The 14,110-nt window shown below is 35.1% G+C and overlaps 1 pseudogene; it reads right to left on the bottom strand.

The window, feature by feature from the left end:
• Positions 1–9,422: 9,422 nt before the first annotated feature.
• Positions 9,423–12,840, bottom strand: LOC101342979 (olfactory receptor 5K4-like; annotated as a pseudogene).
• Positions 12,841–14,110: the final 1,270 nt, after the last annotated feature.

The following is a 14,110-nucleotide window of genomic DNA, read 5'->3' as shown; positions in this document are numbered from 1 at the left end:
ATTAAAAGTAAAAATAAATTAGAATATTTCTCTTACCTGGATTTCTCTGAGAAGAATAGCTTGTTACTTACCTTATGGTGTTAGGATAAATAGAATTTCTGAATATAAATTTTGGTCCCTAAAATATTTGGGATTAAAAGAGTGAAAATCTTGGAGACTACCAATATATGAGTGACTATAATTATAGTGCAAAGTTTGTTTTCCATCTAATCCTAAAGAGATTTTCTTGAACTGACATCAGTGTATTTCTGTGAGGAGACTCAGTCCACAAAACATAGAAACCACATGGCATTAATTACAGATGCTCTGTAAGATTCTGTGGTAGAAGCAAATGACCCTCATTAAAGTCAATGATAATTATCTTGTTGACTCTTATGTAACTGATCTAATTTTTAAATCCTGTTCACCAATTCTGTGCATAAAATGTAAAATGGCCCGAAAAATTCTCAGAGTTGTTTGACCACTTATTGGAGGAAGTAGGTTTAATGTGGCTTATGAATATTAATTAGGATTTGATGAAGAAAAGATGAAAAGGTGTGGTGAGTTCAGCCAAGGTCACTGACTTCTTTACTCTGTGAGTTGAATCTGTCCCCATGTCCTTCCAGTCCTCACTGGAAAAACTTTGATATTACTATTGTCTTAATTATCTAGTGCTGCTAAAATAGAAATACCATGAATGGATGGCTTTAACAAACAGGAATTTATTTTCTCAGTTTAGGAGACTAGAGGCCCAAATTCAGGGTGCTGGTTCTAGGCGGAGGCTTTCTCTTTCTGTTGGCTCTGGAAGAAGGTCCTTGTCTGTTTTAGCTTCTGCTCCTGTGCGGTCTTCATGTGGCTTGGCATTTTTCTTCCTGCATCTCTGCTTCTGTCATTTGCGTGCTTAATATCTTTTATCTCAAAAGATATTGACACAAGATACACCCTAGGCTTATCCAGCCTCATTAACATAACAAACACAATCCATTCCCAAATAGGATTTTAACTACAGGCATAGAGGTTAGGATATATAACACATATTTTTGGGAATGACAGTTCAATCCATAACATTCTGCTGTTTGGTTCCCCAAAATTCTTGTCCTTACCACATGCAAAACACTTTCACCCCATCTCCTCTCAAAAGTCTCAAATGAACTCTAAGCCCAAAATCTCATCTTCTGAAGCATTTAAATCAAATATGCATGAGACTGAAGGAGTATTCCATCCTGGGGCAAAATTCCTTTTCATCTGTTAAGTTGTGAAATCTAGACAACAAATTATCTGTTTCCAAAGTACAATTGTGGAACAGGCACAAAGTAGACTTTGCCTTTACAAATGGGAGAAATTGGAGGAAAATAAGAGATAATGGGCACAAAGTAAGTCAAAAAACCCAGCAGAACAATTTACATTAGCTGTCAAAGCTTGAAAATAATCATGTCTTCTCTGAGATCATCTGAGTAATGGCTCTGCTCTCCAGACTCTGGGTGGTGACCATGCTCTCTAAATCCTGGGTGAAGATCCCTTGGCCCTGGACTTCACCCCTTCCCACAGACCCAATGGTATGGCAACTCTTCTCCTTGACTCTGGGTGGCCTCATCCTCCTAGTGTATCTGAGTGACAACCACACCACCTTGATCCAGCAGACTTCTTTCTTCTGCTCCTTAGGGACAGCAGGCCCATCTCCTCAGCTTTGAGTGGCAGCTGTATCCCCATGGAACAGCTTAAAGGCAGCCCCAGACTCTGGAAACAAACTAGTAAAGATCCAACGTTTTGAAACCAATGAGGCTCTGGCCCACTTTTTGAGATCTAGGAGACTCTGGCCCTATCCTTAGAAACTAAGAAGACCCTGCTTCCCATGGGCCTTCCAACAGTTTTACTAATCTCCATGCTGCTCCAGGGATGGTCCTTTTCTTTCTTGGAGGAAAACAGATGTAGCTCCTATGGCCTGTTTCCTGCCTGCAGAATTCCAAGGGGGAGACAGCTTGCTTTCCTTTCATTCTGTCCCTGTCTTCTTCAGTGTAAGTTGATGGATTTTCTGCTGTGGCATTTTGTTAGATCCATCAGTCACAGGTTTACTCTCCTTAAAGAAAGTTTGAGTCACCAAGTCCTTGGTGAGCATTTTAGGGCACGTTTCCTTAGTTTGTACAACAGAATTTTCCAAATCTTTAAGTTCTGGTTTCATTTTGCACAGTTTATTTTTAAATCCATCTTTTTCCTCTCACATTTTACTGTAAGTGGCAAGAAGGAGCCACATGACCTTTTTAAGATCTTGCCTAGCAATCTCTTCAGCCATATATCCAAGTTTATCACTTACAAGTTCTACGTTCCACCAAACATTTGAACAGAATTCAGACAAGTTCTTCGCCACTGCATAAAAAACATTGCCCTTCCTTCATAGTCCAGTGTTTATCATTTTCTTTTAAAACCGCACCAAAAATACACTTAACATCCATATTTCTAACGATATTCTGTTGCTGGTGCCATATATATTCTCAAAGTCGATAGAGACTCTCTCTATAGCTTTCCTCACTTCCTTCAGATCCTTTGCCAGAATTGCCTTTGACATCCATAATTCTACCAACAGCCTCTTCAAGGCAATCTAGTCTTTTACTATTAGGAACCTTAAAATTCTTCTAGCCTCTTCACATTACCCAATTCCAAAACCACCTCCATATTTTAGGTATCTGTTAAAATAGCACTCCATTCTTCTGGTACCAAATTCTGTCTTAGTTATCTAGTGCTTGTTTAATCTTGTTTATGTCTCTAAAGAGACTGACTCAAGATACACCCTACACTGATCCTGCCTCCTTAACATAACAAAGACAACCCATTCCCAAATGGGATTGTAACCACAGGCATAGAGGTTAGGATTTACAACACAAATTTTAGGAGGACACAATTAAATCCGTAGGAATTATTTAGCCCAAATGAATTACTGAACTTGTTTTTCTATCTTTTCTCTTCACCGTAGCTGCTCTTTATCTTCATTACCTTGGGTTTTTTTGTTTGTTTGTTTGTTTTTCATTATACTGCTATTCATACCTCAACATATCATATATTTATTAGTTGGTAATTGTATAATCCATCACCCCCACTCTACCACCACCATTAGCATATAGATTGAAGAGGGGAGGAAATGTCTCTGCTTTGTTCATTATTCCAGTCCCAACACCTTCACAGTGTCTGGCACTTTGGAGTGCTCAATAAATATTTGTTGAATAAATGAAAACAAAAGATATTCCCATGCTCAAGAATTTTTAATTGTCCCTCATTATTTTTCAAACCAAATCCATTTTCCGTGTTTTGGTATTTGAGATACTCCATACTCTGACTGGGTCTTATCTGTCCCCTTGCTTTCTTCCTCTCAGCACATCACTTCACTGTTCCTCTGTGCACTTGATTCACCCTTGACTCAGAGATCTTGCTCATAATATTTCCTCACCTAAAACACCTATTTCTCAGTCTTTCCACCCCAATTCTTCTCATCCTTGAGTTCAGTCTGATCCCTGCCCCGCCCCCCCCAGGACTTCCTCAGATCTTTTAATCTACATTGCTTTTTTGAGTTTTCCTCTTCCTGACCTACATGGTACTTACTTGCCTTCATAACACATTTGACAATTAAGTGCAACTTATATATCCTTCTACTTGTATGACTTGATTTAATATCCTTAAGTCAGGGACCATATCATATATCTTTTAAGTTCCTCACAGAAAACTAACCTAGTTTCACTGCAAGCTTACTTGTTGAAATTTGAGTTTTCTTCAACCTTTATTAAGTACTTATAATATAGAAGGCATTGAATAAGATAATAGGCACGAGGGGGCACAAGATGTGAGCTGAGTAGGAATGAGACACTTTTAGATATTAAAAGGAGCTCCTGAAAATAAGCTTATAATCTAGCAGGGGAGAAAGACACTTACATTACTAACTAGAGTACAAGTCAAGCTTTGATAAGCATTATCAAAGACATGCAAACTTTATGTGGGAATATAGCTGTCTTAGTCATCTAGTGCTGCTGTAACAGGAATACCATAAGTGGTTGGCTTTAACAGAGAAGTTTATTCTCTCACAGTCCAGTAGGCTACAAGTCCAAATTCAGGGTGTCAGCTCCAAGAGAACACTTTCTCTGTTGGCTCTAGAGGAAAGTCCGTGTCATCAATCTTCCCTTGGTCTGGGAGCTTCTCTACGCAAGAACCTCAGTTCCAAGGCACACACTCTGCTTCTGGCACTGCTTTCTTGGTAGTATGAGGTTCCCATGTGTCTCTGCTTGCTTCTCTCTTTTATATCTCAAAAGAGATTGGCTTAAAATACTATCCAATCTTGTATACCTCGTCAGTATAACTGCCGCTAATCCATTTTATTACATCATAGTGATTGAATTTACAACACATAAGGAAATCACATCAGATTACAAAATGGTACACAATTATACAATACTGGGAATCATGACCCAGCCCAGCTGACAGATATTTTTGGGGGGCACAATTCAATCCATGACAATAGCAAAGGAAGTGAATAGTGGCGAGAAGGAAGAAAGAAAGATTTCTCAATGGAAGTGACATTTCCGATGAACTTTGCAGGATAAGTAGGATGTTAATAAACAGAGAGCATGTGGAAGGTCAGTAGCCTGAAGGAATCGCATGAGTAAAGGCCTAGAATCTTGAAAGACCAAGGCTTAATCAGAGAAAGGGTAGTTAAAAAAAAAAGTTGGCTGAAGCTTAAGGATCTGTGACATAAGGGGACCTTACTAAGAGAAACTAGGTGGAGTGGGTGTTAGATTGTGAATTTTTCTATCTGGTTCCCTCCCACTTATTATTTTTCTGCCCCCACCATTTCACTGAAACTTCACTCTCACTAAAGTCACAACCAAAGTCTAAATGCCAAAAATAAAGAACATTTCCTAATTATATTCCTAAGCTGTAGTGTTTAGTACTATTGAAAGTCTCTCACCACTAGCTTCTGTGATAACATTCATTTCTTCTATCTTCCTAACTTCTGTGCTGGATTGTTTCTGTCTTTGCCTTTAATGGTGCTTGTGTTTCCTTAATTCTATATTTGGTCTCCCTTTTTTTTCTATAGTTTTCCAGAGATTATCTCATCTACTTTTGGGTTGTCGACTATCATCCATCTGTTAGTGCCTGCATTACAGGAGGGATTCCCAAATTTTTCAGCTGTTTGTTGATATCAGTAAAATCATTTGGAGTATATTCATTTTACCTATTGTACCACTATACTAAAATATTATGTATATTATAAAACATAAAAATATAAATGTAAAAAGAATGAGATTAAATCAAAGAAATGGTAATAAAAATAATTTTTTATTTTATTGTGTTAATAATAAAATCATTGTTTTCTCTCACTAATACTGTTATTAAAATAATAGTAATAATTGTTATAGTCATTTAAAAACGTGAAGATTTTATATGCCTTATTATTTTTGAAATCTTAGTTTAGCACTGTGATACAGTAATTCAAGGTCTTGCTTAGTTATTTTATAACTTTTCTTAATGCCTTACAGTAAGGGTTTAGAGATCCAGGATCTCAGAAAAAAAATGTTTTTACTAGGAAACAGAGAGAGTATCCTATTATACTTAAAGCTACACCTGCCACCCAGTCACTTTGTGTTCCTTGAGCCAGGAGACCAGACAGAAGACAAGGAAAGGAATTACAAGACTTGCAGTGATAATTGATCCTGATCATGAGGAAGAGCTAGAGCTGCTGTTATTTAATGGGGCTGGGAAAAATATGTTTGTCATTCAGGTAATCCATAGGTATGTCTTGGCACTCCATTATCCAGGTTTGACAATACAGTTTCAAGTGTAAGAGGCATGGCCTGAAAAAGCCATGGTGACCAGAGGCTTAGAACCCAAGGATCAGACCTCTGTGTCACCCCACCATATTAGCCACCTAAACTAGCAGAGGTATTAGCTAAAGGGGAGGGATATCATGAGGAGGGGAAGAAAATTAATTTTGGATTGAAAATAGCTGTAGCAGTGGAAGCTGTAGGCTGTCCCACTAATTTTCATCATCTCAAATTCTCAAATAAAAGACAAGAACCAGAATCCTGGAAGCGCTGTTCCCAAAACTTAGTATATGAAACAACCTGCTCTGAAGAGTCTAAGAGGTGGACTGTAGTGGATCTATGGTTCACAGTCCAGCTCCCACGTTAATTCCCCAGCTGTGAGAGTGCTGGTAGCTGACAGTTCTCATCTGAATCCCTGTCCGGGAATTGACTTTGGCTGAAGAGAGTTGCCTCATTCATTTCACACCATTTTCTTGGGGTAACCTGCATCCAATAACAATTCCATAGGAAGTTTAAATTCCAGACCCCTTGCTTTAACACATAGAAATTCTGAAGGAAAATCCCAGGTTCACACTTTCCCATGGAATTGGCTGAGGTCTTTGTGGCGGCTACACTGAAGTTAAACTCAGCCATTTGCCGGATCTTAATTCCTTCACACCTTAACAAGTATTGAGCCTGACAGCATTCCCCATCAAACTTCTTGCATGCAAATCTCCATCTCAAAGTCTGTTTCCTGGGAAGCTCAACTTAGAAAAGGTGTTACAGAAAGAAGAAGATCACAAAGTTAGAAGACAAAACTAACCACATCCCTCAAAGATGAACCATCTATTTTAAAAATGGCAAATCATTTACCAATAGAGGACGTTGCTCTGAAACTAATAACTTAATAATCTACAGAATCTCCTCAATCCTACCTAACAGAATCATCTATCATTGCTGATCCAGAGAAAACAAGGCAATTAAAAATAAACAGAAAATTGATAGGCAACATCCATACCAAACTAATAGAAGAAGAAAATAGAAATTAAAAATCAAAACATTTCAGTTGATGAAAATTCTTCCCAGAAAAATTACCATGGATGGAGAAAAAACTGTAACACAGCATCTCAACCTAAACTCAATATGTTTTAGCAAGCATTTTCAGATAAGAAAAAAGAGCTCTTATAAAAACTTCCAAATAAGAACTGAGATGGACAAAAGTACATATAAAATGAAAACTGACTAATAGAAAAGATATTGGAGAAAAAGAGAAAGTCATATTATAAATTAAGACTAAATTACAAGGTTACAAAGAGAGAAGAGATTCTACACTAAAAGTAAGGGGTATTAAAGAGAGAAATGAAAACAGTCAAGAGAATGAAAATAAAGGAAAGGGGTAAAAAGAATCTGAGAGGACATGATAAATATGGAAGATTAGCAAAGATGATACACCTCATATAAAATTGGAGTCCCTAAAAAAGAAAAGAAAACAATAGAGCAGAAACAATATTTAAAATTATAATCCAAGAAATTTTTCAGAAATAACAGAAGACTTAAATCTACATATTAAAACAGCCCACCACCTGGTTGTGATAACTGATCCAGAAAAGTCAATTTCAAGATAAAGCCTAGGGAAAATATTACAATTGAACATCAGAAAAAAAAAAATTATCTGTACCTCCATGTAGAAGCACAACTTACACTCAAGGACAGAAAATCAGGTTAGCATCTGATTTCTCAACAGCAACATACAAAGCAAGACAGATATGCATCAATATTTTCAAGAAACTTAAAGGGAAAAAATGTGAGCCAAGAATTTTATCTCTAGCTAAGCAATACTTTCCAAGTAATACATGTAGAAAGAATTAGGCAAATAGAAAATTGCTATTAGAACACCACAATAGGCTAGATACACTTTAAGGTGAAACAGGATATTTGTATAGTGTCAAAGTATCTCTCCTAAATGTTTATTAATTACTGTGTATGTTAAAAAGGAAATGAAAATAAGAGTGTGTATATATAGGGATGCTATAGGGTCACTGTGAGTCAGAATCAACTCTAGGACAATGGGTTTTGTTTCTTGGTTTATAAACGTATATATGTTTATGTGTTCATTTCTCATTTTTATAAAAGAAATAGAGGAAACATACACCAGACACCAGTGAAAATTATTATTGTGAAATTAAATTATCATTATCAGTGAAAATCACTTATAGGCCTCTTTAGAAAAATGTCTAATTCCGGTTCTGAGGTAGTAAGTGCAGAAGATTAGCTTAGACATTTTGCACCAGAGAACAACAAATGTATTAGAGTCTACTGGTGTCATATCTGAAGGAATTAGGAATTAAAGTTTTTGAGATAAGTATCTATTGACCAAAGATGGGGCAACACTGACATCAAAAGGCACAATAATTATAATGTTAATTTAAAAATTATTGGCATTATTCATAGGATATTACAGCTTATTATTCTGAAAACTGGTAATTAAGTTTATTTAGTCTGCTTCTCTTATATGAATTATATTCATTTTGTACTATCAAGTTTGTCTTCATTGAGTAAGTAGAGCTTCGAGTCCTTAAACATGAAAGAAAGGAAGGAAGGAGAGAAAGCAGAAAGGAGAGTGAATGGGGGAGGAAAGGAGTCAACAAAAGAGAGAGGAAATAAAAATGAATGAAAAACAAAAACATACAAAGACATTATTATGAGATTTCCTAAAGTCAGGGATAATGAGAAACTCTTAAATGCTTTCAGAAAGACAACAAACGAATGAGAATCAGAATTATATGCAATTTCTCAAAAGCAACACAGCATAGTAGGATGTAAAGGAACAATGCCTTTAAAGTTCTGAAGGAAAATTATTTGAAATTTAAAATTCTTTACAAACCAAACTATTAATCATGTGTGAAAAAAAGAACAAAGATCACTAGCATGTCTGGACCGGCAGAGGACGAAAATATTTCTTAGCAAAATGAGAGAATGAACAATGAAGAGGAAGATAGAGACCTTGGAAACAGAGTATCTAACACAGGAAATCAGGAAGGGAACTGACATGAGAACTGTGCACTGGGTGTAGAGAATAACCTCTCTAGTTTCCAGCAGAAGGTCTGAAATTTCCAAGATGGAAGTCTCCAAGATAATGAAAGAACAAGAGATTATTTCATGTAATTGAGTTTTTAAGAATATATTTGATAGACACATGTGTGAATATAACAGAGTAAATGGGAAAATACATTTTTTATTGTTAAAAAAATTCACAAAACCATATAGAAAAGGAAGTATAAGCATGATACACAAGTTGTCTTAACCGGAAAGTATTTGCAAGTCTCTAATAAAAATCGATGTTCAAATTACTGAAATTTGTATTGCACCATCAAGGAAGAGGGAAATGGGAGATTTTAAGGAAACAAACAAACGAATGAATTTTTAATTACTGTAACAAGAAGGAAAGGAGGCCTTGTGGTTCAGTGGTTAAGTGCTCGGCTGCTAACCAAAAGGTCAGGCGGTTGGAAACCACCAGCTGCTCTGAGGGAGAAAGATGTGGCAGTCTGCTTCTGTAAAGATTATAGCCTTGGAAACCCTGTGGGGCAGTCTTACTCCATCTTATAGGGTCACTGTGAGTCAGAATTGACTTGATGGCAATGGGTTATAAGAGGAAGTTAGTCAACATGTCTACAATTGACAATAAGAAATATGATGTTAAATTTACAGAGAAGTAGCTACAAAATTATAAAGTGGTTACAACTGGAATGCATAGATTATGGTGGGTAGGACAGTACAGTTTTTGAAATACATTTTTAGTACTATTTTAAAAATTGGTTTGTCATAAGAAATTTAAAAGGAATATAAGGAGCCAAAGCAGGGAGACCAGTTTGAAGCTATTAATATTGTTCAGGTGAGAGATGATGGCAGCATGGAATTGCATGCAGGAAGTAGAAATTGACAGATGTGGGCACATTTAAGATATACAGATATTCCCCGACTGTCTTAGGCTGGGTTCTCTAGAGAAGCAAAACCTGTAAAGCATATAAATACATATGTATAGAGATTTATGTCAAGGAAACAGCTCACACATAGCCACAGGGGCTGGAGAACTCAAGATCTGAAGATCGGAGAGCAGTGGTCTTGCTCACAGGCTGTGAAGATGGACGAATCCCAAGATTGGCAGGCAAGACCACAGGGCTTCTCCTGATTCACGTAGCTGCAGGGGCTGGCAAACCCAAGATTGGCAGGTCGAAGAGCAGGGCTCCCACTCACAGGCTGTGAAGATCAACAAATCCTAAGATCGGCAGATAAGCTGATAGTTCAAGTCCCAAGAACCGGAGGTCAGATGAGCACGGGGCAGCCGCAGGATCCAGAGCTATCAAAAAGCTAGAACCTCTGCTTATATTTGGATGCAGGCCACACCCTCAAGGAAACTCCCTTTCAACTGAGTGGCTGCTCATAGCAGATTCCATCATGGGAGTGATCACTGAGAATTATGGCCTAGACAAATTAACACACAATCTTAACCATCACACCGACTTACGACGGGGTTCCATTCCAATGACTCTGTCATAAATTGGTTCTAATATAAGTCAAACACTTTTTCTTTTTTTTAGTTTTCATTACTATTGCCTTTTATTATCAGTGTATTTATAAATCTGACCTTTATTTGTCTTTAGGGATTGACATGAGAATGATAACATCAGCCAATTACACACTGCAACATTGTATATAGTACTATTACTAACAGAATATAAAGGTAGAAATTGGGCCTGTCATATTTTATGTTGTACAGATTAGCTAGGCTAGAAACAGACTTCATATGTACATGTACATTTGAGTGTATGAGTGTACATGTACCAAAAAAACGAATGTGAAATTGGTGAGTAAGGAAAGAACTAGTTAAGAAAAACTTCTGGAACTACTATTTGTTATCTGTCACAAATCAAATTTTAATTATTTCAAAACTTTTAAAAATGAATTCCAGTTGAATTAAAATGATAAGCATAACAATTCATGCCATAGAAAAAAGAAAATACATATTATGTTTATAAAATAATCTCTGAATGAAGATGGTATATAAATTTTAACACGAATGGAAAAGATAAATAGTTAACCCATTGACACAGGATCATTTATTAATCAATCCTTTCTTTTTCATTGATTTATGGTGCACTTTTTATTTTATACAGGACTCCACTTTTAATAATATGATCTGTTCCATTCATCCATCTATTGATTCTTCAGCTAACAGTTAACAGTTTTAATTACTGGAGCTTCACCATACATTTTAATATCTAATACACAAAGTCTATTTGTTTTATGGGTTATTATTTTTTTCTAGAAAATCTAGAATTCTAGAAAATTTTATCATGATTTTTTCTGGTTCCCAAAGGAGTCTTCCTTTGATATTTATTCAAACTAAACTTATCTGTGAAATATTTTGGAAAACACAAGCAAAAAAAAAAAAAAGGTACATCCACACTCATGCCATACATTAAATAAACTTCAGGAAGTATCAAGGGTCAAGGGTAAATTGAAACTATCAAAAAAGAAGAGAAAAGCAGAGAGAAAAAGGAGGAGAAGATGAAGAAGAAAAAGAGAAAAAGAAATGTTGATTTATATCAGACCTCAGATTAAGGAAAGAAATTCTAAACAAATAAGCATAAAACAATCTACATAAGAAAAAAAGCAATAAATATGATTATATCACATTAAAATGTTTATCACCTATAAATATCACAAACAAATATTAAACGACTATCAACACACTGAGAAACTACTTGTCACAAATAGTCACAGCATTTTAATATCTTCTTTATCAACAGTGGTACAAATAAATGAGGGAAAAAAACAGTAATATCAAAGGAAATAAACAGATACTTCATAGAAAAAATAAAAATGACCAAAAAACACATAAAATGTTGGATTAAGGTCTGGCAGAATATTTTGAAATTCCAGTCATACACATTTTAACAAACACAACCTGATGATTTAGAGATTAATATTTTTGTATAAAACATATTTTTCTGTTTTTATGGAAGAATTTTAATAAATTAACATGTTTAGGAATATTGTATTTCCTCATGATTTTTTTCAGAACACTTTTCACCTCCTTATTTCTCAGACTATAAATAAAAGCGTTTAATAAAGGAATTACTATTGTATAAAAAGTTGCCAAAGATATATCTTCATCCCCTTCTTCAAATGGTCAAGTATACATGAGAAGACAAATGTAGAATATTGAGACAGAGAGAAAGTGGGATGCTCAGGTAGAAAAGGCTTTACTTCTCCCATCTTTGGATTTCATTCTGAAAATTGTGGAAAGAATGCAGAGATAAGAGATGAAGACAGTGGCAATCTTGAAAATTTGAATAGGCATTGAAAAAGTATATACCATCAGTTCATTAATAAAAAGTTCAGTACAGAATAGTCTGGACAATGGCAAAATATCACAAAAAAGTGATCAATTTGATTAGACCTGCAGAAAGTTAAACTTAATAGAAGCAAAACCTGAATCACGGAATGCAGGTTCCTAGCTATGAAGTTCCCTGTGGTCATCCGAATGCAGAGTTTCTTTGACATCATGGTGTGGTACTGCATTGGACTACATATTGCCACATAGCAATCATAGGCCATTGCTGCCAAGAGAAAGCAGTCCTCAGTTTCAGCAAGGCAGAAAAAATAAAATTGTGCCATGCATTCATAGAGAGAAATCATTCTGTCCTCAGAAAAGAAGTTCTCTAACATCTTGGGAGCGATGGCACAGAAACAGCAGGAATCCTTCAGAGCCAGGCTGCCCAGAAAGATGTACATGGGTGTATGGAGATGGAACTCCATGAAAATCAACACCACCAGACCAAAACGCCCCAACACGGTGATCTGATAGCAAGAATACCACAAACAGAAGGGTCTTCAGATCTGGGTGATCCAGAAATCCTACAAGAATAAACTCAGTTGTCAAGGAATGACTGTCCTCGGTCATCTCTATCTTCTCTGTTAAGACAAATTATGGAGAGATAAACTTCTAATTTAGAGTTTATCTAATTATCCCTTCAAATTTCTCCTGGACAACAAGGAGTAGAGCCACTCTTTCAAGCTTCCCCTGCTTTCTCTGAAATACAGGCACACATACTTCTAGGGAACATTTGTTCCCCAAGTGTCATCTTATATGACCTTAAGCACTGAAGGTCCAGATTCACAAGCGTATTTTGATATTTTTGTATTGACAATCCTTAAATGGTACTTAAAACCCATTTTCCTATATATATTTTTTCCAGTGAGCAAACATTTTTTCTATACTATATTTTTATACATTAATTTATGTACATTATTTTTTATATACTATCCAAGAGAAGTAAAAATTTAAAAATAGCATACAATATTTTCCATATTTGAAATTAAAGCTGAGAAATTAAAAATATATATTTATTTATTCATTCATCCAAAAAAAAAAAATAAACCTATTACATGTTAACTTAAATAACTATATTAAAAACATACTGAAACTTGCTAGTAGGTACAAGACTAATTTTATCTATTATCGGCATTTTCCACAGTAAAAATTTAAATAAACAATACAACAAGGAGAAAAAGTCAAAATAGTTAAACAAGTGCTCTAGGATCTGACATAAAAGAACTCTTTATTTTCCCCTAATTTATTTGTGACGTTATTCTTATCATATACTTGGGTTGGCTTCTAGTCAATCTATCATTTTCTGTGATATATTTATTGATTCTTGAATTTATATGAAGTTGTTTAAATTATTGTAGGTATATCATGCATTTTAATCAAATATTTTATATCAGTCACTTTCAATATTTTTTTGACTTAGCTTTGGGACAAATTTTAGAAGTTCTTCACTAAATTCTTAAAGCAATTATTCTAATATTTTGATGGAATTATATTAAATTTTCTCCTAATTAAAAAAAATTATCTAAATAAATTTACAGATTTACTCTAGAGCATTCACCAAAAATATATCCCAGACTAATTCAAGAATTAAATGTAAAAACTGAAGTATCTAAAACTAGCAATGATCATGAGATTTCAGACTGGGGAGTTTTAAGCAGCAAAAAAATACAAGAAATTATAAAGCGATAAATCAACAGATTTCAGGACCTTAAAATGAAACTTTCTGTACATCACAAAATGTCATGAGCAAATCTGGAAGGCATATAAATCATTGACCAAAAAAATGTGTTACAATTACGCGTAAAAGTCCAACAGCCTTTTTATGTAAAATATATACATAAATAATGAAAAAAATTACAAGGCTCTATGAAAGAGTAGGCAAAGGACATGAGCAGGTGATTTTCAGAAAAAAGGTAAATGGTAAATAAATGTATGAAAAATATTTAAATTC

The sequence above is a fragment of the Trichechus manatus genome, unplaced genomic scaffold (assembly GCF_000243295.1).
Source record: "Trichechus manatus latirostris isolate Lorelei unplaced genomic scaffold, TriManLat1.0 scaffold00299, whole genome shotgun sequence".
Lineage (NCBI taxonomy): Eukaryota > Metazoa > Chordata > Mammalia > Sirenia > Trichechidae > Trichechus > Trichechus manatus.
The sequence above is the reverse complement of the archived record's forward strand: the minus strand, read 5'-3'. Positions and strand labels throughout refer to the sequence as shown.